The following is a 23,374-nucleotide window of genomic DNA, read 5'->3' as shown; positions in this document are numbered from 1 at the left end:
ATGAATTATGATTGAAATTGACATAACAAAAACATTATACAGAAAACAAAAAGAAAAGGTAAAGGAGAAGATGTGAAGAAACGAAAAGTGGAAAAAGATGGAGATATTGTTGGATACCAGTTTGATAATACTAGTGGTGTTAACTGCTGTGCTAATGTTGTTATCAATGCTCTCTTCCATCTACCACATGTTGTGAATGCAATCCAGGAAAAACCATGGAACATGTTGCACACAGCACTATTTAATTGCCTTCAATGCTTATGTCACAACAGAACTGTAATACAATCTGCTTTAGGAATTCAAGAACCTGTAGACAAGTATAGTAGCTCTGATTAATTTACTCTTAATGCTCAACATGATGCACAGGTGTTTATTATTGTAATCCTTTAATGGCAAAATGCCGAATAAAGATCCTTTGACTGACTGACTTGACTGGTAATCCTTGGGATTTTAGAAGAAGAGAATGTGAATATTGATAATATATTGGAACATGGGTATATAAGGAACAATGAGTGTGAAGATTGCTCTTTCTCTTCTACCACTGAAATCCAATCTGATCGGTTTCTGTACTTAACTCTTCCAGATTCAAAAAGTATGTCTTTTCAAAAATGAATAAAAAAGATTGGCCAAAATATGATGTGTCCAACTTGAAAATCAAATGTATTCTCTACATTACTTATACAGAGGTGTGATAAATACATTATAGCAATGTTTCAACGATGCAGTGCCGATGGACAAAATTGGATACCAAGATTACCCGTTAGAGGCCCAAAATAATAGGCCTAAATTAAACAGATTAAAAGGCTGAAATCAACCTTTTTCAGTCCTTAGATCTGCACTTGTGAATCAATGCATTGATGATCAATGTACAGGACACAAAGTATCCTATGCTCACCCTTTCCAGGAACTAGATCTAGGGTGGCTGTCGGCAGCACTCCACAAAGAAAATTGTCAGTGACTTCCGATTAGCCTGACAAGCTCTGGGTTGGTAACTCCCTATGACAAACCTCTCCAAGTATGCTCCTGGAATATAAATGGGATTAGATCAAACAAAAAGATTTTACTAGTCTAATAAATACTTTTCAAATTATTTGTTTTGCAGGAGACTTGGGCTACCAACCCATTTACAATGGACAGATTTATGGACTTTTTTTCCTGAGCAATTAGGGAAAAAAGATTGACCACCCAAGGGGGGTTTAGCAATCTTTATTTCAGCTGGATTAAATAAATCATGCACACGGGTATATGAGGAAAATTAATACTTTTTGATAGTAAAAGAAGATGGATGGAACAAGGAGCTTACAATCTCACTTTTGCTAAGTAACGTCTATATCCATCCTGATGCAAGTTCCAGAAAACACATATCCTCTAATTTGATAGACATAATATTAACCAGACAATCAGGATCTAGGATCCCTGGAGTTTTTAGCAGCTGGGGACTTCAATATGAAACTATTAAATCCCATTGAAAGGGATGCACACACCGTGCCGCAAGATCAGCAGTGGACAGTGCTGCAGCAGTCCCTGGGAATTTAGAGCTAAGTAAACCTGACACCAACGCACTCTGCTTAGTAAAAGACCTTGAGGGCCTCGGACTTAGACTCCTAAATGGGAGGTTTCCACAAGATATTCCTCCGCCAGCCACCTGTTATGTCACTGGATCCCAAGCAACACTTGACTACACTGTGGCTTCCATGTCCCTATTTCTTTATTCACAAATTATCGTATTATAAAGACAGATAAGAGTGACCATGGTCAACAATGTCTCAAGGTTGGCTGTGCCTTTCTTATATTTAATCTTGCTCCTACTACACCAAGGAATGTCACTACCACAAACTATAGGAAACTTCGATAGAATGAAAAATCAATGGAGTCCATTGGTAACCTTTCAACTGCTAAATTTGAACAATGCCATAATGTTATATCTTGTGACCCAATAATCATTTGGTTTACATTTCTGGACAATTTCGCAGTTGGTCTTCTTACGGACAGACCACAAAAAAACCACCAAAACCAGAGGTGAGAAAAAATAACAAAGAAGATAAAAATTTTAGCAGATATGACCAAATTAAGAAGGCAATGGAACAGACTCTTAAGGCTTTATAAGAAAAACTCAAGGGATTGTCAAATTAAGGCTGATCTAAAAAACATCAACAATTCCTATCAGAAATAAATATGGAACCATAAAATGCAGAATACTCATGACTTTTGGGCTAAGGCATCAAAAAACATCAAATGCACAGGGTTGCTGGAAAATGGTCAATGAATTGAATAAAGCCCCAATGACCTTAACTAGTTCAAATATTTCGGAAACTTTATGTCTGAATACTTAGATGTGATAACAAATTAACAATGCCCAGAAGGAGCAATACCAAATCCCCTAACTGCCCAAAAGGAATCCGCATATTTAGCATTCTCGACGTCAGAGGTTGTTAACTTAATAAAGAGCAGTAGAAGTGCAGGGGCCCAAGGTCCAAATGGGATCCCAAATGCACTATTCAAAATGAACCCGGCTTTTTGGGGAGAAAAATTGGTTTCGACCTATAACCATTGCATAGAACTAGGAAGTATTCCAAACTCTTGGAAGGGTGCAATAATTCGTCCAATATTTAAAGAAGGAAGCAAATGTCATCATGAAAATTATCGACTGATTGCGCTAATGGACGTAGAGGCTAAATACTATTTTGGTCTATTATTGGAGCATCTTTGCGCCTGGGCGACTGAGAACAATATTATTCCTCCAAATCAGACTGGTTTTGCAAAGGGCCCCAGAACTACTACAAACATTTTAAGTCTTTCCATTGTCATTGACAAATGCAAACAGAACAATCAACCTTTGTATCTGTGTTTTGTGAACTTCATATCAGCTTTTGATTTGGTACAGCAAAGTCTTCTATGGAAAAAGCTAGCTGCATGGGGTATACCAGAAAAATTATTAAAGGCTGTTCAGCAGTTATATACAGATACATGGATTAGAATAAAGATAGGGGACGGTTCTTTCCTTTCAAGGAAAATTGAAACAAAGAAAGAACTGAAACATGGGTGTGTGCTGGCTCCGTATCTTTTAATCTCTTTTTATCAGATCTGACTCTTAAGCTCAATAAGGTGAACGTGCATTCCCTTTCCAATCTGTTATACGTTGATGATGTAGTACTCTTAAGCAAACTAAAGTAGATTTACGTCGGCTTATTGTAAATGTAATTGAATATGCTGAGCAGAACGGAATGAAAATCAATCAGAAAAAAAACAAAGTGATGGAAGTCAGCAAAAAAAACCTTTAAAAGTTGATAAATGGTACACTCAAGGGGGAGTTTTAGAACAAGTCAACCATTATAGATACCTGGGTGTATGTTAGACTTTTTATCCTTGGCGTGGTCTCCCTTAACTTTTTGCCTCTGTACCCCAGGTTGTTGATGTGTGCTGGACTCTGATTTTGCTGTTTTTGTTACTCTGGGCACTTTACTGCTCCAAACCAGTGCTAAAGTGCAAGTGCTCCTTTACAAAATGTGTATTTAATTGGCTTATCCATGATTGGCATATTTGGTTTACTACTACGTCCCTAGTAAAGTGGTCTAGAGGTGCCAGGGCCTGCAAATCAAATGCTACTAGTGGGCCTGCAGCCACCCACATGAGTAGCTCTGTAATCATGTCTCAGACCTGCCCCTGCAGTGTCTGTGTGTGCAGTTTTAACTGTAAATTCGACATGGCAAGTGTACCCACTTGCCATGCCTAAACCTTCCCTTTTCTTACATGTAAGGCACCCCTAAGGTAGGCCCAAGGTAGCCCCAAGGGCAGGGTGCAGTGTGTGGTTAAGGTAGGACATATAGGGGGTCATTACAACCCTGGCGGTCAAAGACCGCCAGGGCTGTTTTGGCGATTGCACCGCCAACATGCTGGCGGTGGAATCCTGTGTATTTTGACGCACCGCCGGGGCCGGCGGTTTCCCGCCACATTTGCCCCGGCGGTGATAATACGCCTGGGCAGCGCTGCTTGCATCGCTGCCCAGGGGATTATGAGTCCCCGACCGCCAGCCTTTTCCTGGCGGTTTGAACCGCCAGGAAAAGGCTGGCGGTACGGGGAGTCACGGGGCCCCCTGACAGGGCCCCATGGTGCTTTTCACTGTCTGCGATACAGACAGTGAAAAGCGCGACGGATGCAACTGTACCCGTCGCATGGCCGCAACACCGCCGGCCCCATTTGGAGCCGGCTCCTGTGTTGCAGCCGAGATCCCCGCTGGGCCGGCAGGTGGAAACCAGATTTCCACCCGCCGGCCCAGCGGGGATCTCATAATTGGCCGCCCGGCGGTCAGATCTTGGCGGGCGGCTTCAGTAATTTGTTTTATATGTCCTGACAGTGAAATATTGCAAAAAAATTTTTTCACTGTTGCAAGGCCTGTCCCTCTCCTAGGTTAACATGTGGGCTACCTTTAAATCTGATTAAAGTGTAGAGCCCCTTTGGGAGCGGATGGACATGTGGAGTTTGGGGTCTCTGAGCTCACAATTTAAAAATACATATTTTAGTAAAGTTGATTTTATGATTGTGTGTTTGAAAATGCCACTTTTAGAAAGTAAACATTTTCTTTCTTATACAATTTTTGTGACTCTGCCTGTTTGTGGATTCCCTGTCTGGGTCAGTTTGAGAGTTGGGCTGGTTGCAACTCACACTAGACAGTGACACAAAAGGAGCTTGGGTGTAGTCTGCATTTCCTGATGAGCCATCTGTGCTAGGAAGGAGGGGAGGAGTGGTCACTTACACCTGAAAGGGCTGTGCCTGTCCTCACACAATGCGGCCTCTGACCCCCTGGTTAGTGTCTGGGGCCTGGCCTGGGAAAGGCAGGATTTCACATTCAACAGAGACTTTACTTTGAAGCCGGCCCACTTCAAAAGAGAAATTGGGGATAAGAAGGACACCCAAAACCACGGACTTTAGATCACTTCTGGACATCAAGAGGAACCTCTGCCTGGAGAAGAGCTGAAGAGCTGAGGAGAAGTGCTGCTCTGTCTGTGACTGTGCTTTGTGGAGCTATCCTGAAGTTGCTGCTTCTGCCAGAGTAAGAGGGCAAAGACTGGACTTTGTGTGCCTTCCATCTTGTGAAGAAATCTCCAAGGGCTTGATTTAGAGCTTGCCTCCTGTTGTTTGAAGTCTCAGGGACAGCAAAGACTTCTCTCTCCCAGCACCTGGAGTCTCTGGAGAGACTCCTGCTCTGACAAGTGGTGCCCTGTCCAGTCCCTGGATCCAAGGAATCCAAGGAAATCGACTTTGGACGACTTTGGACAAACACCGCTGCTGAATCCGGTGACGCCGCCTGCAACCGACTCCGTGATCTTCGCTGGAACACGATGACCTTCGCAGGCCCGACGCCGCTGCAGCCTCGCTGAAGTCCGCGACTCCGTGGAAGTTACAGCACCACGTTGTGACCGACGCCAATTGAAGTGCGCGGATTCAACGTTTTGCACAGACGCTGCGATCCCCGACATCGCGCATCAGCTTGTTTTCACTCTTCACCAAAGGTACTGTACTTGGGGGTCTACACAACTCCGTGTCCAGCGCCACTGGTGTCGGCTTGTTGGGAACGACTCTGTCACGTTGCCGTGTTAACATCTATCAAAGCATTTTGTGTTTCTAAGCGCTATTTTTGAGTTTAATCTTTAAAAGTTCATAACTTGACTTGTTTATGTCGGATTTTTGTGGTTTTGGTCTTGTTTTGTTTAGATAAATATTTCCTATGTTTCTAAATTGGTGTTGTGTCATTTTGTGGTGTTTTCATTAAGTTACTGTGTGTGTTGGTACAAATAATTTACACCTAGCACTCTGAAGGTAAGCCTACTGCTCTGCCAACCTACCAAGGGGGTAAGCAGCGGTTAGCTGAGGGTGATTCTCTTTTACCCTGACTAGAGTGAGGGTCCTTGCTTGAACAGAGGGTAACCTGACTGTCAACCAAAGACCCCATTTCTAACAGTGTACTATTTGATAAACGGGGTTCCTTTCTCCCTCAGAAGCATGGGAAAAAAAATGTTCTACTGCTTGCCTTTGGTACTCTGAAAAAATCGCTAAATGGCCTTAGCTATTGCCCCCTCCTACAAGTTATTGCGGCAAAACTAAATTTGACTATAGGGTACGGTAGTGAAGCCCTGCGAAGACAAGATGCCTCTTTTCTAAATGGAATAATTAGAAAAGTATTTAGGTCTCTATTCCAACTACCATGATACACTTCACAAGCTCAAATTAGGCTGGAGTTTGGGTACTTAAACCAAAATATTGCTAGGAATTGTAGCTACATTAAAACATGGAAACACCTACAGTTAACAAAGGAAAATCATCTCTGCCAGGCACTCTGGAAGGAGATCAGTTCGAATCCTACAACCAAATGCAAACAGTATTTAGATCAGGCCCTAGACGACTTGAAAGTACGGGAACTATGGGATTCAAACCTCTCCTATTGCACCTTTAAACAAATCTTAAACTGAATAGCGAAGAAGAGGTGCCTCCCCCCCCATGGGAACGTACTGCAGCAACTTTCCAGTGCAGGCTCTGTGGGTGTGGAGTGGAAGACATTACTCATCTGATCTGTATCTTGAATGGTCTGCTGAATGAACGTAAGACTCTACTAAAAACAGCCTTCAATCAGAGGGGAATACGGTCCTGTAGAGAAGTGGTGATAGCTTGTTATAAACCATCTGACTATACTTTGAATGCCAGATGTATAAAGTTTATGCATTTGATAGTTAAAAAATTATCACATATTCATCAATCATTATAAACATAATACATGCCTGCTGGCATATAAGTTATGAAATTATGAAGATCATTGCCTTTTTTAAGTTTCCCCTGTTCAGAATCCATAGAAGCATTTTTGTTTTTTTGAGTACTAATTTAACTATAAATAATTTTCTAATTCAATATTTAAATTTTTTAAGGTACAATGATGTTAACATTTTTTAGCTTTTTAAAGATACCTTATAACACACGCAGAGTTGCCCTACAAGATGAGGGGAGTGGGAATGTGATGCACCCAATTGAAATACTTATGTGGGTTTGATTATAACGTATTCACTCCTATCTAAGCGGTTGTTGTTAGTAATGACAATTAATAATAATATATATTTATGAAATGCAAATTGAAGAAATCTTGGCTAGTTATTTTGAATCTATATGTTATAATTTATAATTAGATTGAGCATGTATGATGTATAGTTTTTTAATTAACTATGCATTTAAATATATAAACTTGAACATAAACTGTACAGCCACTTGCAGATGCAGTCACTCACTCACCTATACAGACACTCATTCACTCTGTCACTCATCTATATAGGCACTCACGCACTCTGTAACTCACTTATACACCCACTTACACATCCAGTCATTCACCTGTAAATCAACTCACACACCCAGTCACTCACTGATACCAGCTGTCATGGGCCCAGATACTCACCCATTGACCCAATCGGACATGCAGTCACTCATGCATACAGCCACCTATGCAACCAGTCACTCACCCATACAAGTATGCACGCAGACAGTCACCAACCCATGGAGCGGCTCATACACTCATTCATTCAACCATACAGATATATACGCAGCCAGTCACTCACTGATGCAGCCACTCATGCACACAGTCACTCACCCGTACAGCTATACATACAGCCAGACACTCATCTGTAGAGCCACTTCCATAGCCAGTCACTTACATGAACAACCACTCACATAATCAGTCACTCACCCATTCATCCAGTCATTCACCCAAATGCACACTTATGTACCCAGACACTTAACCATTCAGCCTCTCACAGATGCACCCACTCTCCCATGTAGCCACTCATGCACACAGTCACTCACCTATACAACTATACATACATCCAGGCACTCATCTGTAGAGCCACTTATGCAGCCAGTCACTCACATAAACAACCACTCACATAACCAGTCACTTGCCCATTCATACAATCACACACACAGTAAATCTCCAAATACACACATATGCACCCTGACACTTAACAATTCGGCCTCTCACAGATGCAGTCACACACCCAGGCACTCACCCATTCAGACACTGATGCACCCATTTACTCACACATACAGCCACTGATGGACCAATTCACTCACCCATATGCCCACTTGCACATGCAGTCACTTACCAAATAGACACTCATGCACCCTGTCACTCAGCCATACAGCCACTCACACATTCTGTCATTCACCCATACAGCCACTCCTGCACATATGCACTCACCCATACAACCACTCACACATTCTGTCACTCGCCATGCAGCCACAGGTGCACCCAGCCACTCACCAATACAGCCAATGATGCATACAGTCACTCAATCATGCAGCCACTAACACACCCAGTCACTCACCTCTACAGCCATTCACACACCCAATAACTCATTTATTCAGGCACTTATACAGTCACTTTTCTATATAGACACTTCTGCATTCAGAAACTCACCATTCAGGCACTCACACTTGCATTTACTCATCCATGTAGTCATGCATACAGCTAGTCACTGAACTATGCAGCCACAGATACATCCAGTCACACACCTAGACACTCAGACATTCAGCCACCCATGCACGCATGCCACTCACCCGTACAGCCAGTCATAAACCAAGTCATTCAGCCAGATATCCTCTTGGACATGCAGTCACTAACCTATACAGACACTCATGCACCCAGTCACTCACCCATACAGCCATTCACACACCCTGCCACTGTTCAAATCAGTCAACATATTTGCATTTTAAAAAGAAATATGTGATCCTAACAAGGACCATTTAAAAAAAATGTTTTTTGTGCCTTTTAATAGTTTTTAAACTTTTCTGTGTTTTTACATTTTCTTTAAAAAAAAGAACTTTACTTGCAACAGCAGGTGCAACAATTTGTAAGTTTTAACAAAAAAGAAAAACAAAAAAATACAATTTCAACATTTGTGCTTGTTGATTGTAATTTTTAGAGTTCAGTCAACTTGCTCTCTAACACTAAGAACTTTGTTGCCCTTTTTGCAGAAAATTCCGCATTCACCAAACTCAGAAATGCTCGGAGGAATTTCTGATAGCACGTCTCCTGTAGATGTTTGTGTAACCTGTCCTCCAGAGGTACTAGCACCAACGTCAGCTTCCAACCTCTGCATTTCTACACAAACCAACTGCAGCTAGTGCATAGTACTTAAATGTTTGTATATGCTGGAGGTTCCACAAGAGTACTTGCGCTCACTTCCCCGGGATAAGATTTTTTTGCACACGCTGCAGGTAACTTTCCTGGTATTAACTTTTTTTTCACCTTCTGGAATCATGAAGAATTGCCTCACAGTACTCTTTGCTTTTTGGTGCCACCTTCTCTTTTTCATCCAAAAGCACAGGATCTTCAACCTCCTGGTCCTGCTGTGAAGCTGCTGTGATGTAAAGAAAAGGAAAGCAAGCCAGAAATGTAGAAGCTGTAACTGTGGCTGAGGTACAAAAGTGTGAAATCACACTGAATAATTTAGAATAGGTAGGATCTGTCACACTGTGAAAGATAAAGATAATTGTAGTCAACATTATTCCTTTTTATTTGGCAACATGGGATGTGGAATGCTACTGCGTTTCTGCGCGTCGTAAACGCGACTTCTCGGAAAGCATTTAAATTTTGTTAAAAATTTGGTTTGAAAGAGTATGTATGTGTTTAAGCTGATTTTTTTTAAAAAACAGATTCCTGCACCCAGTGCTAATCCAGAAATACGTGCACACACACTGCCTGATGCCGTTGTGACTTTCAAAAAAGTGCTTTAAACCTATTTAAACCAATTGACAATTAATAGTATGAAAGTTAAAGAAAAATAGTATATATATACATATGTGTGTATTTTGTAAATCTACAATTCACGCTAGAGTTGCGCACTATGGGTGAAGTTTCATGTATGGTAGGTGAATCCTAATTTTTGTTTTGAAAAATATTATTACTTTTAAAAAACATAGTAATTCACAGGAAAAAAAATAAAAGTTACAGGGATGTTATAGCTAGCTAATCGACTTTTGAAAAAAACATAGAAATTCACTGAAAAAAACAAAGGATGTAGGCGCGTTACAGTTAGGTAATCGACTAATAAAAAACATACTAATTCACTAAAGAAGACAAAGGTTACAAGGGCATTATAGTTAGGAATACATTTCCAACATTAAAAATCTGTGAAATTTAGCAGTTATAGTTATCTCATCAAACTATAACTTGTGCCCTGTAATGCACTGTTTATGACCTCACATATTATATCATTCATGACATGGTCAAAGATATCACTGATGGCATCTCAAGTTACATCACTGATAACATCCCTGATGACATAATCCACAGAACGACTCACACACCCACTCAACCTCTGATACAAACTGTTGTACATCCACACACACACCTACTCACATAATCATTCACAAACCATTAAAAACTACTCACAGACACTCTCTCATCCACTCAAACAGCAACTGATACAACTACTCGCCTACCCTTATAGTACTGACAGCTATTCACACACTCATACAGATTCTCACACACCCGATCAAAGACACATAGAATTACTCACACATCCAGTCATACACCCATACAATTACTCACATACCCACTAATTGACCCAGATCATTACTCACACACCCATTCCCTCACACATACAACTACTCATCCACACAGACATTCAGCCATACAGTCTCTTATGTAGCCACTCACTCACCAATAAAGTCACTTATGAAACCATTCATCTACCCACAAAACCACTTACACACCCACTCACTCATCTGTACAGGCACTCACACACCCAATCACTCACTTAAACAGCTAGCCACACATACACTCACCGTCCCATTCAGTCACTGACAGAGCCACTCACTTATACATACAGCGACTCATACACCCTCTCACCCAGTCAGTGACTCACCAACTCAGTCACCGATACAGTTACACTCATTCACTCACCCATACAACCACTCAAATACTCACTTACTCACCCATATAGTCACTCACACACCCACTTACTCAACAAAATGCAGCTATTCATTTAGTCACTTGCTCTCCCATACAGTTACTTACACATCAACTCACTTTTCCATAAAGCAAATGATTCTACCTCTCACTCATCCATAGACCTACTCACACACCAACTCACACATTGATACAACCAGTTACACTCACTGGATGATGTCATCAGTGATGTTGTTTGATTTGTCATTAGTGATGTCATCAGTGATATCAAAGGTTATATCATGTGTGATGTAATATGTGAGGTTATAAGCAGTGAATTACGGGGCACACACTATAGTTAGATGAGGTAACGATAACTGCTGAATTTCACTGGTTTTGTAAATCTGAAATGTATACCTAACTATAATGTAACTATAATGCCCTGGTAACCTTTGTTTTTTTAGTGACTATATATATATATATATATATATATATATATATATATATATATATATATAATAATGTGTGTGTGTATATATATATATATATACATACTCATTTAGGATCTTCTGTAAATAATTCTGGCTGATGAGACAGCTGAATCTGTCTGTAAGGCAGACCTAACAAAATGAATGAGATAAAGCAAGTTGTACGTGAAAAACCATGGAAACACAGCACTTGCAATTATACATTCCAAAGATTATTGTAGAGCAACACACACAGGCACACCCACGTGAATTCATTGGTAAATACAATGCCTGTTCATGCTTTTCCATATATATATATTTCCATATATATTGCTAATGATATTCAAATGTGTTGATATGTGTTCCAAGATGGAATACAGCACTGATCAAACAACCATGGAACAAAGATGCACAGAAGAGCACACAAATACACAGTTTAGTGAGCCAGTATATTCTGAACTGATGCCAGTGTAATGCTTTACAATAGTAACTTTCATGTGCCGAGCTTTTTCACCAACCCATGAGAATTGGCAAGTTCCATTAGGATCCAACTTCTACTGAGGAATTAACTCATGATTCTAACTCTGTAAATGTAGCTATTCTAAATCAATCCATGCTATGACTGCACACATTCTCAACTGTAAACCCAACAGGAAGTCACAATCATGGTGATAGGAAACCTTTAGACCTGACGCCCTTGGTGTGCTATTCCCCAAACGTTTTTTCCTTCTTTCACTTATTTAACTCATTTTGTTGGCATTAAGACTCTTATTAGACCCTTCTAACCAGTGCTAAAGTGCTTGCACTCTCTCCTTAAAACATGGTAAAGTGGCATACATGTAATTTCCACATTTAATGTACCGTAAGTCTTAGTAAATGGTACTGCATGTACCCAGGGTCTGTAAATATAAATGCTACTAGTGGGAAGGAGTACCCATTATGCCACCCACTAAAATAGCCCTGTAAAACTTGTAATGCACTTTTATGCTGCTATTTCAATCTGGAAAAGTAACCCTTTTACCAGGATTATATCTCCCCTTTGATACTCAAAAGTCATCCCTAAGGTCATTCCGAACCACCCCAAGGGCAGAGTGCATGGTATTTAAAATTAGGGAGTGTTGGTTTAAGTGCTATATGTCCTGGTGGTGAAAAACTCCTGAAGTCATTTTTGATTGTTGTAAGGCCTATTTCTCCATAGACTAACTCTGGGTTACCTTATTACACCTAATAAGTTCTAACTTCAGATTGTAATTTAAAAACCTCTTTTATGGTGAAGTCAATTTTAAAAGTGACACTTTTTTAAAGTTGCCCTTTTCCTCCCCAAACCAAATGTGCCTTTCTGTCAGTGTTCTGGGTCAATGGCTCTGCTGTTGTGATTGTGTCTTGCTTCTATACAGTGAGGCAAAGAATGTCTAGGTGTGAGGGGAAAGGGTCTTTCTGAAATGATGGCTGGAGATAAGCTATCCCCTGCCCTGATGATATTTCAAATGGGCCTGCCTGGAAAACACACAAAAGAACCTGATACCAAGCGTTCCCTGCTTTTTGCTACCCTAGACAGTTTGGAACCAAGACCAGGGGAAGGGAAAGAAATTACCAGATTTATTTTTGGGGTAGGACAGGGTATGTCCTTCAATCAATGACTGGCATCGGGTATAAAAGTATGACCTGTGGAAGACTTAGAAGTACTGCCCTGCTTCCAGAAAGACTGCCCTGCTGTTGGATGGGCCTGAGCAGAACTTGCAGAGTTTTTTTATGCAGAGTTCCACGGAGTGCCTAAAAACTCTCTAAGATTCTGCCTTCCTCTGCGAATGGGCAGAATTTTGCTCACTCTCCCATTTGTACTGCTTGGTGCCAGTAGCAAGGTCCGCACTTCAAAATTAGCATGAATGGCAACATGAAGTCCCTACTTGCGCCCTTTTTGTTTTTCCTGTTCTGTGCTTGGGCCTGGACCTGTATCCTCAATCCACCCTAAATATTTTCAGTCCTCCCCTAACCCCACTCATCCACCCCTCTTTTACTCTTATTTTGTTAGTGTTCATCTTTGTGTGCTTGTATATTTTAGGTTTTTGTCTTTTTTTTATTATTTTTGTCTTCCTTTTCTACCTTTTTTTGGTTTTCCCTTTGCTTCCTTATTTCTTCCTTTTTATTCCTTCCTTTTTCCTTTCAGTTTGTGTCCCTTTCTCACTCCATGGCAGAGCATGGCTGATGCAGCACCAGTACGGCTGCTAACCTCACATCTTGCATTCGCTGGTGCCTCCAAGGGGATGCAGCCCCATTCCACTTTTTGAAGGCAGTGGTGGACACACTTGTTTTTGATGTGCAGTGACACCTCCCCTCCATGCTGTCAGAAGATGGTAGGCCAGGGAATGGGTACAGACTGTGGGAGTGTCAGCTGCTCTGGGAGAGGGTGTGCTGTGCATATGGAGGACTGGAGTGAGGCACAAATAGTAACAGTTGACGTGCCGCTGGACCGACAACCTCAACAGGGAGCAGGACCCTATCAATTTGCTGGGCATCCAGGTTGTGGTTCTTGGTGAGTAAATATTTATTTGTTGTGTTCTACAATGGTAATATTTTATTTTCAAATACGATGCTGTTCACACTCAGAGGTAAGTTAAGTTTACTTAATGTTACAAATATTATGTGATCCAATTTGATCGAGCCAACTGCTCGGCGCTACCTAATTGTACTCATCGGTGCTTACATGGAACGACTATTTAGAAGTCATACAGACTGCTCTGTCCTATCACTAAGACAGTGGTAGTAGGCAGCGAGTTAGTGTTCTCTGTCTTTCTTCATGTAGCTCGTACAGTCCCATGCAATCTCCCCGTGATGTGTAGTATGCATCTATTAATTGAAAAGGGGAAACTGAGTTGGCCCATTAAAGGGGGTTGAGAAGCAAAGATCATTTGTTGCTATGAATTAGTAGTTCCAAATATAGGACATTTAGAATAGGGATCAAGTTTAGGAAATTAGGAATAGGTCAACTCAATGCCTGCAATCTCAGTGATCTGACTTAGAAGAATACAGTATGTTACTGTTTGCCTTTGCCTGTCAAAGTATTTTCTGGGATATTAACTGTATCACTAATCTATTTTTGTTATCTCTTTTATTTTTTACATCAGCACCAAAAGGCACGAAGAGGCATCAGAGGAAGGTCAGGCTGAACCCAGGCCCACCAGTGCCATGGAAGATCCAACACCAGGGACACGACTGATGGTGCTGCTGGCCCCAGTAAGTCCTCCTGTTAATAGTATTTCCCTAACCTTTACCCCTATGCATTGATAATAATTTAGTCTTGTTTTGTCATGCTATGACTGTTTTTAAATCCTCTTTGTTCTATCTAATGTTTGTTATTTTTTGTTATCACTGAATTATACTTTTTCTGTATTTCATGTTTCTATAGTTGACTTCTTTCTGTCTCTACTAGTCTGTAGCTTTTTTCTGCATTGTTATTAATCTTTCCTTCTCCCCTACCTTACATATCATATAGGATGGTACTATAAGACTAAGATAATAGATGTAAGGTATTCCACCATTTGTTGAGAAGGTCTTTTTTCATGCCCATGGTCAAACAGTAAAAAGAGAGAGTGACCATTGTCATGGCAAGCCCTAAGTGTTGTGTTGTATGTATTATTGAGTATACCAGCAGATTTCATGACAGGACAGCATGGCAGAATAGTATGAGGACAATCCCATTGCATTTGCCAACCAAAACCATATGTCCTTCATTGGCCAATTTATTCAACCCCTTCATTGCACTTCAAATGACTCACAGTCATCATAGCTCTGGACCTCTATTTCAAAATGTTTTTGTTTGGCTCGTGTAGGAAAGCCCTCCTTTTGCCCTGGTCACCCCCAAACCTTTTGGGCAGATATTGGTGTTTACTGACTCTTAGCTGTGCACTGGGTACTGTTTACCAGTCCCAGAGTCAATATGCAAATTAGGCTAATTATAATTGGCAGTAACAACCTACCTATAAGTCCCTAGCATATGGTAGGGCATGTAGGTTTAGGGACCCCGGCATAGGTAGTGTACCTGTAGGTGCATCTCTGAGGTGCCCGGTGTCATTTTAAAGGCAGGCTGGCTGTTTTGAAACTAAATTTATATGCAAATTTGACTTTGGAATTAAAAGTACTTCCAAAGTCTTAAACTAACGTATCTTAACATATAAGTCACCCCTAAGTTGTGCACTATGCACCCCTAGGGTTGGGTGCCATGTAACTATTAGCAGGGACCTTATAAAAATTGTTTTATGAGACCTGGTGAGGTAAAATAGCCAAATTTGTTTTTCACACACTGTAGTGAATGGCCTCCACAGGCTAAAATGGGGACACATTATTTTAATTAACAAAGACCTCTTAAGTGCCAGATACCTTGAGTTTTGTATCAAATTGATAGTTATAATAAATCCCACAACTCAACTTAACATTGTTGGATTTCATATAAGTAGTTCAGATAAAGAGTTTTAAAACTCTACCTGAAAGTTGCGAAGTTCAGATCTGTAGTGAGTTTCTCTGATTGGCCAGTCTCTGAGGAGTGAAGTGGCCTGGACTGAACACAAAGGATGTGCCTGGGGGAGGAGAACTGCCTCAGCTGATGATGAAACAGGATGGTGGGAGAGCAGCCAAACTGGTCTTCAAAGGCAGGGAAGGACATTTGGGGCAGCTCAGGACAACCCTCACTTCCTGCAACCCCAGACAATTAGGTGCCCTCTTGATTAGATTAGGAGAGGGCAGGAGAGGGGTGTGTTTAGAATTTTTAGCCACACAAGTGGATGGGCTCTAGCCAGATCTAACCTCCAAAAATCACTTTCAGCCATGTTGGATTTTTGAAGAATGTTGCTCCCTGGGATTGATTTTTGTCACACTTCCCATGAAGTGGTCATCAAAGGGGGAAGGTGCCTGCCTGTGATTGAACAACAAGGACCGTCCTGCTTTCCACCCAGGAGCAAAGAAAAATATGGCAGAGCTGCACCCACACCTCAGATTCCTACAAGGAAAGAACATCAGAAGAAGAAGGACTGCCCTGCTGGACCCCTGACCTGCACCTGGACACTGCACTCTGAAGGGCTGCACCAGCTGCACACTTGGGCTTCACCACAAGAAGGACTTTTCCTGACTTCAACTGGTTTCAGAAGGGACATCCTGCTTGCTACAGGTGAGAAATAGCTAACCAGAGTCCCCTGCCTCAGATCCTGAAGAAACTGACCAGCTGACCACTGTCCAGTGGCCATTTTGGAGTTTGAGCCAGGTGCATTCAGGGAGTTGGAGTCTGCACCCTCATGGAGCAATTCAGAGCTTCTGGAAACTTGGGGTGACCTGTGGACTCCTAAAGGACCTTCAAAGACCTTCTGGAAGAAGATCCCAAATTTTTGAGAAGACTGGATAACTTTTGGTAAAAAGCTCCATAAAGGGACCGACCCACTGCGGTGAGTCTAGCTAGTTTCCCTCAACCATCACCCGGCCTGACTTGCAGGTTCCTCCTGCTAAACATATGCAGAGCCCCAGACTTCTAAGACTTCACCGGGGGTACTGAGAAAAGTGATCCAACGACTTTGCATCAAAATCGGCTTGCTGAGGAAGGTTGACCCCAATCTGAAGGAGAAAGCTCCAAAAAAGTGATTAAGTCCAAACATACAAAGTTGACCAGGACTTCTCAGGCAAGAGGGCTCCAGGAACGTCAGATCAAGATTCAGTTTTGGCTCAGATGGGGATTTTCATCTAAAAAAATCATCTAAGTCCGAATGCAGAAATCTTCACCGAGGTCTCCTGTGACGCGTATCCAAAGAGGGTTCCAGGGATGTCGAATCTGACTGCCGACTTTGTCCCGCTAAAGAAAATCTTAAAGAAAACTTTTGACCGAGGCCTCCCTCTTCCTGTAGACGAGCCAGGTTCCATCACGGTGGGCCCTAAACTTTGACTTTGCCCTGATCGAGGTGCGACCAGATGACCAGATTGGCGCTTTTTGTTTGTATGAGCTAGAAAACATTATTTTTTTTTTAAATCATACCTTCCGTTTCCCTTACCAGATTTTATTTGTTTTGGTGTCAAATTAAAGATAAAAATAATTCCTTTCTTTATAAATTGGTTTTGGATTTTTAAACTGTTTCCTGTGTTTTATGTAATTACTCATTTGCGATACTTGAATGCTTTACACACTTTGGCCCATATTTATACTTTTTAGCACCGTATTTGGGCCGCTTTCTGACGCAAAAGAAGCGCAAACTTACAAAATACAATTGTATTTAGTAAGTTTACGCCACCTTTGTGTAAAAAAATTACGCAAATGCGGCACTAAAAAGTATAAATATGGGCCTTTGTCTGCTAAGTTAAGCCTTGTTGCCAAGCTACCATGGGTTGAGCTGGGGTTAATTTATTGAGACCTTACTGAACCTAGCGGAGGTTATTGGCCTATTGTTAAGTGTAGGTACTTACTTGCCCTTACCAACAATCCACCTTCCAACAGCTTGACTGCCTCGCTTGTCTAACAGTGTCAACCAACCAAAAGGTCAAAGTGATATTTTTGGATAGAAGATACTGCTAACCGAACTGTAGTGATGTATTGTGCTTGGAATTTGTTAAAGATAAGTTTTAAGGGGAAGAGACTAAAATGTGTAATGCTTTTCTAGATGTAAAGAGAGCCAGTGCCGGGGCCAGCACCAGTGCACCAGATACAGAGGCAATTGGAGGGGGAGTCCTAACAGCAGTAGTGGTAAGTTACATTGCTTGGTTATTGACAGTTACTAGTATACTCACTGTATTTGTTAAGTGGGGTACATCCCACCCATCATATTCATCACCTCCCTGCTCATGGCATTTCGCGACCCATGATCTAACTGCACTATGGTTCAATTCGGCACTAAAGTGCTGGCTGTGCAACGTGTGTCTGCTTCATTTAATGGGCCATTTGCGAAAGAAACAAAACAAGGTGTGTTTTCCTTCCCTCCCAGTGCCACTTAGTGATCTCCTAGTACTTTACTTCTTTATTCATTCCCAGACTACCAAAAAATGAAAATCCATTCTTGGCATGTGCCACATTTTCCTGGCCAAGTGATTCATATATTGAAAACACTTCCAAAATGGATTTACGCCTGATCAAATTTTTCCCTTTTGACATTCTTCAACTACAGTGATTGACTAAGCCAAAGCTTAGGCACATGATGATGATCAGTGACACCCCACTATTTTAAAGTAAAACCTCTACCTAACTGGCCTAATACCACTAGCTTACACTGCAGTAGAGTAAGTTAACTTTCCTTTCTTTACTGCCGAACAAACAAGTTTGGTGGAAATAATTTGTGTTGGAGGGCCAGGGAGTAAAGTGGGATTAAGTGCCTGATTTCATGATTTGCAGATGGGATATTCTGTGACTAACGTGTCCAATAAATTCTTTATATCCTGTTCATCTCTCTGTACTGCAGTGCATCATTCTTCCACTGTCTACTTACGGCAGACAGGATATCTATTATCCACATGTTATACATGATGTGTGTGACGTATTATTCATGTGCATCTTTGGAGTCAGAGTAGAACTGAAAGGCGTGTGGAGAAGAGCAGGTCCATTTGAATTTAAGCAGGATACTTTTCCATTGCAGCTGCCTCAGCTGCATACTGCCGAGAGCAGCAAAGTAGTACCCAGTGCTCAAGCTAGCATACCTCCAATACTTTAGCACAAGAGCACTTGTACTCCACAGTGGATAATGCCTTACTTATTAATGAGAGTTAATTTAATTTTATTTATCCACGCAAAGTGTCTGCTTGTTTTTTAGAAAATCCTTCACAAGAAAATACAACAATCTTTATTTTAATTTGGTGTTATGCTGCCTCAATTCCTTTCAGCTAGTCAGTGATTTTATGTGAGGCATGCATAGGTAAAATCACATCACTCTGACTCTCCTAATCACATCTAAAATTCCAAAGGCCCTAGGGGACCTGCAATGTATTGCTACTGTGCCACTATATGACATTAAACAAGTGTTTGCACTAAGCATTGTTTACAATTTTTCTTTTTTGATGTAGCTACTCCTGCTGGTCCACCACGACATGGCAGGACATAGCAGCCCAGCTGCAGTGGAAAAGGTTGGAGGCCACCTGGGTGAAGTACCAAGGGTTGAAGAAGGAGGAGGGTGCCCCTGCCCCAGGCTGCAATTCTTCCAGACAACCGCCTGTGCCTCCATCCTCCAGGCCACATCATCTCCAGCACCACCGGCAAATGGCAGCCGCCCATACCACAATTGCTGCTCCCCTCACACCCCCTGTTCCAATGCTGCATGTTGCGTGACCAGGCACACCTCAAGGTTTGTTGTGGATGGAGAGGTTGGGAATTGGAAGGGACCAAGACTATTTTTGTTGGCCTCTATGGACTCTTTTTGAACATTGATTGGGGATGGGGGTGATTTATTTGTGGAGAGGGGTAGGCAGTTGAGGTGGAGAGGGTGGGTTTTCTTGTTGGAAATAGTTGAGTAGAGGAAAAAATATTCTTATACTTTATGCCTAGAATAGTTTTTGTGCTTTACTTTTACTTTGCACTGCTGCCTTTTTGTGCAGCATGTTTTAATCCAATTATCAAAGTGTATATCAGTTTGTTATAGTTAGTTATACCCTTTTTCTACTACCCTCTGTAACTATGTTGACCATTAGAGGGTTGTGGTGCTATTGCCTATATTGCCTACAGCAACCAAACTAAACAAGAACGTATTTATCTGCAGCAGACATTAGTTACTGCCTAAACAAGTTCACTTCACTCTATAGATTTCTTACATTAATAGATGAAGCAATGGCTGCTACCTCTCTCACTTTTCCTTCTGCAAGGTTTCCCAAGGTGGTGTTGGTGTGCTAACAGGGAATGCATCACAGGTGAGGCCCCACTCAAAATCAAAATGGTTATCCATCACAGGCAACTAAATTGAATGAAAAACACAGGGTTATACATTTATAGCATAGTTTTAGAGAGACTGAGACCAGACTATTACTACCATGGCACAACATAGAATACTAGATTTTTTAACAACAAATAGCAATAGTAACTTATACTGAGTAATAGGGAGCACAGAATTTAATTAAAACTAAAGCTATGAAATCCTTGAGTCACGAAAAGTGTACTCAAAGTCTGGAGTGGGCAAAGGTAAGCGTTTACACAATGCCATGCCTGAATAATGATGTTGACAATGATGTAAAATATGGATCCCTTTTATGCATGGGTAGGTAAGTGGGGCTGGCGTGGGGTATTGCTCTGGTAATAGATGATCCCACAGTGAGTTAGTGTCTCATTTAACCACATCTGCCGCACCATGTGTGTGATCCAATTAAGTCACACCTCAATAAATCATACAGCCTGAGGGAAGGGGTTTAGGGGTTTGATGAATGGATGGGAAAGGGGATTTGTGGAAAGGTGTGATGAAGACAAACACTACACAACAACAATATTCATCAGGGCGATGAACAGCACATCATCATCAATCTGTTGTGAAAGAAATGAAGGAATGGGTTCTGTTAAATACATTGCAAACAGTTTTCAGCCACAGAAACCAAAATTATAATTAGATATCTAAATGGTTTGTCATCTAGGTTTGAAAAATGCAAATTATGAAGAAGTGAAGTGAACCTACTCAGTTCTAAAAATTATAATTGTTCAAAGAAAAATGATACTGTATTTCATCTGCATTCTTCCCGGCATATCTATCTATCATTGTTGGGTGCCTGGTTGAAACGGTCGGGTAGGTAAGCAGGAGAGTTTACCTTTCTCCTTTCATGCAGGAGAGGAGACAGCCTGTGGATTACAGAGCAAGAATATAAGAGGAGTTTTTACATTTGAGCCAGCAGTGCAGCATACACACTCAGGAGCATTTACCAAACCAACGCACCTCTCTCCAGTCCACATAGCTGAGTAGTGGGCCTCAGAGTCATAACCCTTATGGTATTGCTTTGACCTTGATAATGTACTTCTTTTGGCAATTGAGGTAGTCCCGCCCTGAGTCCTTCCAGCCTCCTCTTGGCTCCAAGTAACTGCGTCCCACTCCCAACCCAAGCAAGATAGACCTGTAGTGCATTACTGTTGAAGAACAAGTAGAGAAACAGAACTGGTGTATTTTGTGTAGATTTGTGTTTGCTAACTAAAGTGACTGGTCTGGTCTCTGAAGAACCAAAAGAAAAGGAGTAGACCCTGCTAGTAAAAATCACCAAGTTTGAAAGGGCCATTCACCCATCAGTCCCCAAAACCTTGCAAAGCATCAAAATCAAGTTTCTAAACTAGTTGAACCCCCTCCTTCACTGTCTGCCTCTACATAAATCATCAATCATTACTCACAATCACTCAATAATATATCATCACTCATTGGTGCAATAGTTACCTCTTCTAATCCAAGCATGGTGGTAGGTACACAATTGTATATCCTCTTTGATGCAAGCAACATATTGGAATTTGCAAGTCTTGTAAATCAATGATCTTCAGGGACAGCCCTGCTAGATGATGAAAACAAGGATAGGCATTGGAGGGAGTCAGGCAGGCATTGTCCAGTGTCCTAAAGGGAATGGAGAGGCTTCTTCATTTGTACACTACTCTAACTCAAATCTGGCCATACATGTGTGTAATAATGGTGAGGCAGCATAAGTCAGATATAAACATAATGTTTCACTAGCTATATCATGTTTTTTCTTTTGGTAAAGAAAGCACTTTGATGGTAAACAATTAAAAATAACTATTGTGGCCTACTCTGTCAGAGAATTAGAGTTTGTCCTCAAACTACGGTTGTTCACCCAGACGTTTGTCAGCCAACACACTTGAGTCTGACCAATCATCCTTCTTCTCCTCCTCCCACTGTGGTATTACAGGAACAGTCTAATTGTGTAGTATGAAGTGTTGGCTCATGTTGATCATGGTCAATCTTTCCACGTTTTGAGGCAAGAGACTGGTACTTCTCACTGTGACAACTGCTCTAGTTGCACTGAACACACACTCAGCAGACACACTGACTACCAGATAAGTCAAATACTTTATTGTCAGCCTGCTGCGCTCTGGCCAATGTCACATATTCCCTCACTAATACATCAATGCGGTTTGATCCACATAGACCGCTGTTGGGTCATCCTGATACTGCTGAAACATTCTCTGAATGGTCACTGGTGCTTTTACTTGCTTGACCTCTTTTGCCTTTGCTACTGCCCTGGACTTAAGACCTGCCACTTGAAACCAAGCCAATGCAGAGGTTGAGACCAATTCTTCTGTTGCTGTTAATTTGGTTGTTGCCAGTGTCCTTGTTGCTGGTGTTGCTACTGTGAAACAAGACTGCCATATGTGGAAGTTGAAGGCAGCGACCCAGAACTCCTGCCCAGGAGTGGGACTCTAATTTCGAGCCATTCTTCTTTCAGGTCTCTAGCTTGCTCAATAGTCCATGTCTTGTATTTTGGAACATCCCCTTCAAAAAAAGGAATGAAAGTGGGCAGAATTTCATTGTACCGTGGATCAACTATGGTGGCACAGAGGTACTATTTGGACAGCATGATGTCTGTTTGCAGCCTTATATTAACAGCCAAGCAAAGGATTAAGCTCTCAACCAAGGCATGCGCTTCTGTGTTTTTGTTCACACCTGCAAACCTTTCAGACACCTTTTTAACTGGTCCTGTAGCAGATGCAAAAACGGGATAGCCTGGCCCAGTGTATTGTCCTTCTTGCTGACTTACCTCAAAACCTCAAAAGGATGTAGCATCTGTGTCAGGCATTTAACGTGGTCCCATTTGTGAGCATTGACAGACAGACTTTTCCCAGTTGCATCCCTTCCTCTCTGAATGACATACTCATTGATCTGTCTGTACTGGTCAAACAGATATTGCAACATATAATAGGTTGAGTTCTAGTGTGTTGAAACATCCTGTGTGAGGGCTTTAACAGGTACTCTATTAGCATGCTGAATGATACTCAACTGTTTCTGGCCTTTAAAAGAATGGCTGAAATGATTGCAGATTGCTTTGCAAGTGGCCA

This window comes from Pleurodeles waltl, chromosome 5 (genome assembly GCF_031143425.1).
Source record: "Pleurodeles waltl isolate 20211129_DDA chromosome 5, aPleWal1.hap1.20221129, whole genome shotgun sequence".
NCBI lineage: Eukaryota > Metazoa > Chordata > Amphibia > Caudata > Salamandridae > Pleurodeles > Pleurodeles waltl.
The sequence above is the reverse complement of the archived record's forward strand: the minus strand, read 5'-3'. Positions refer to the sequence as shown.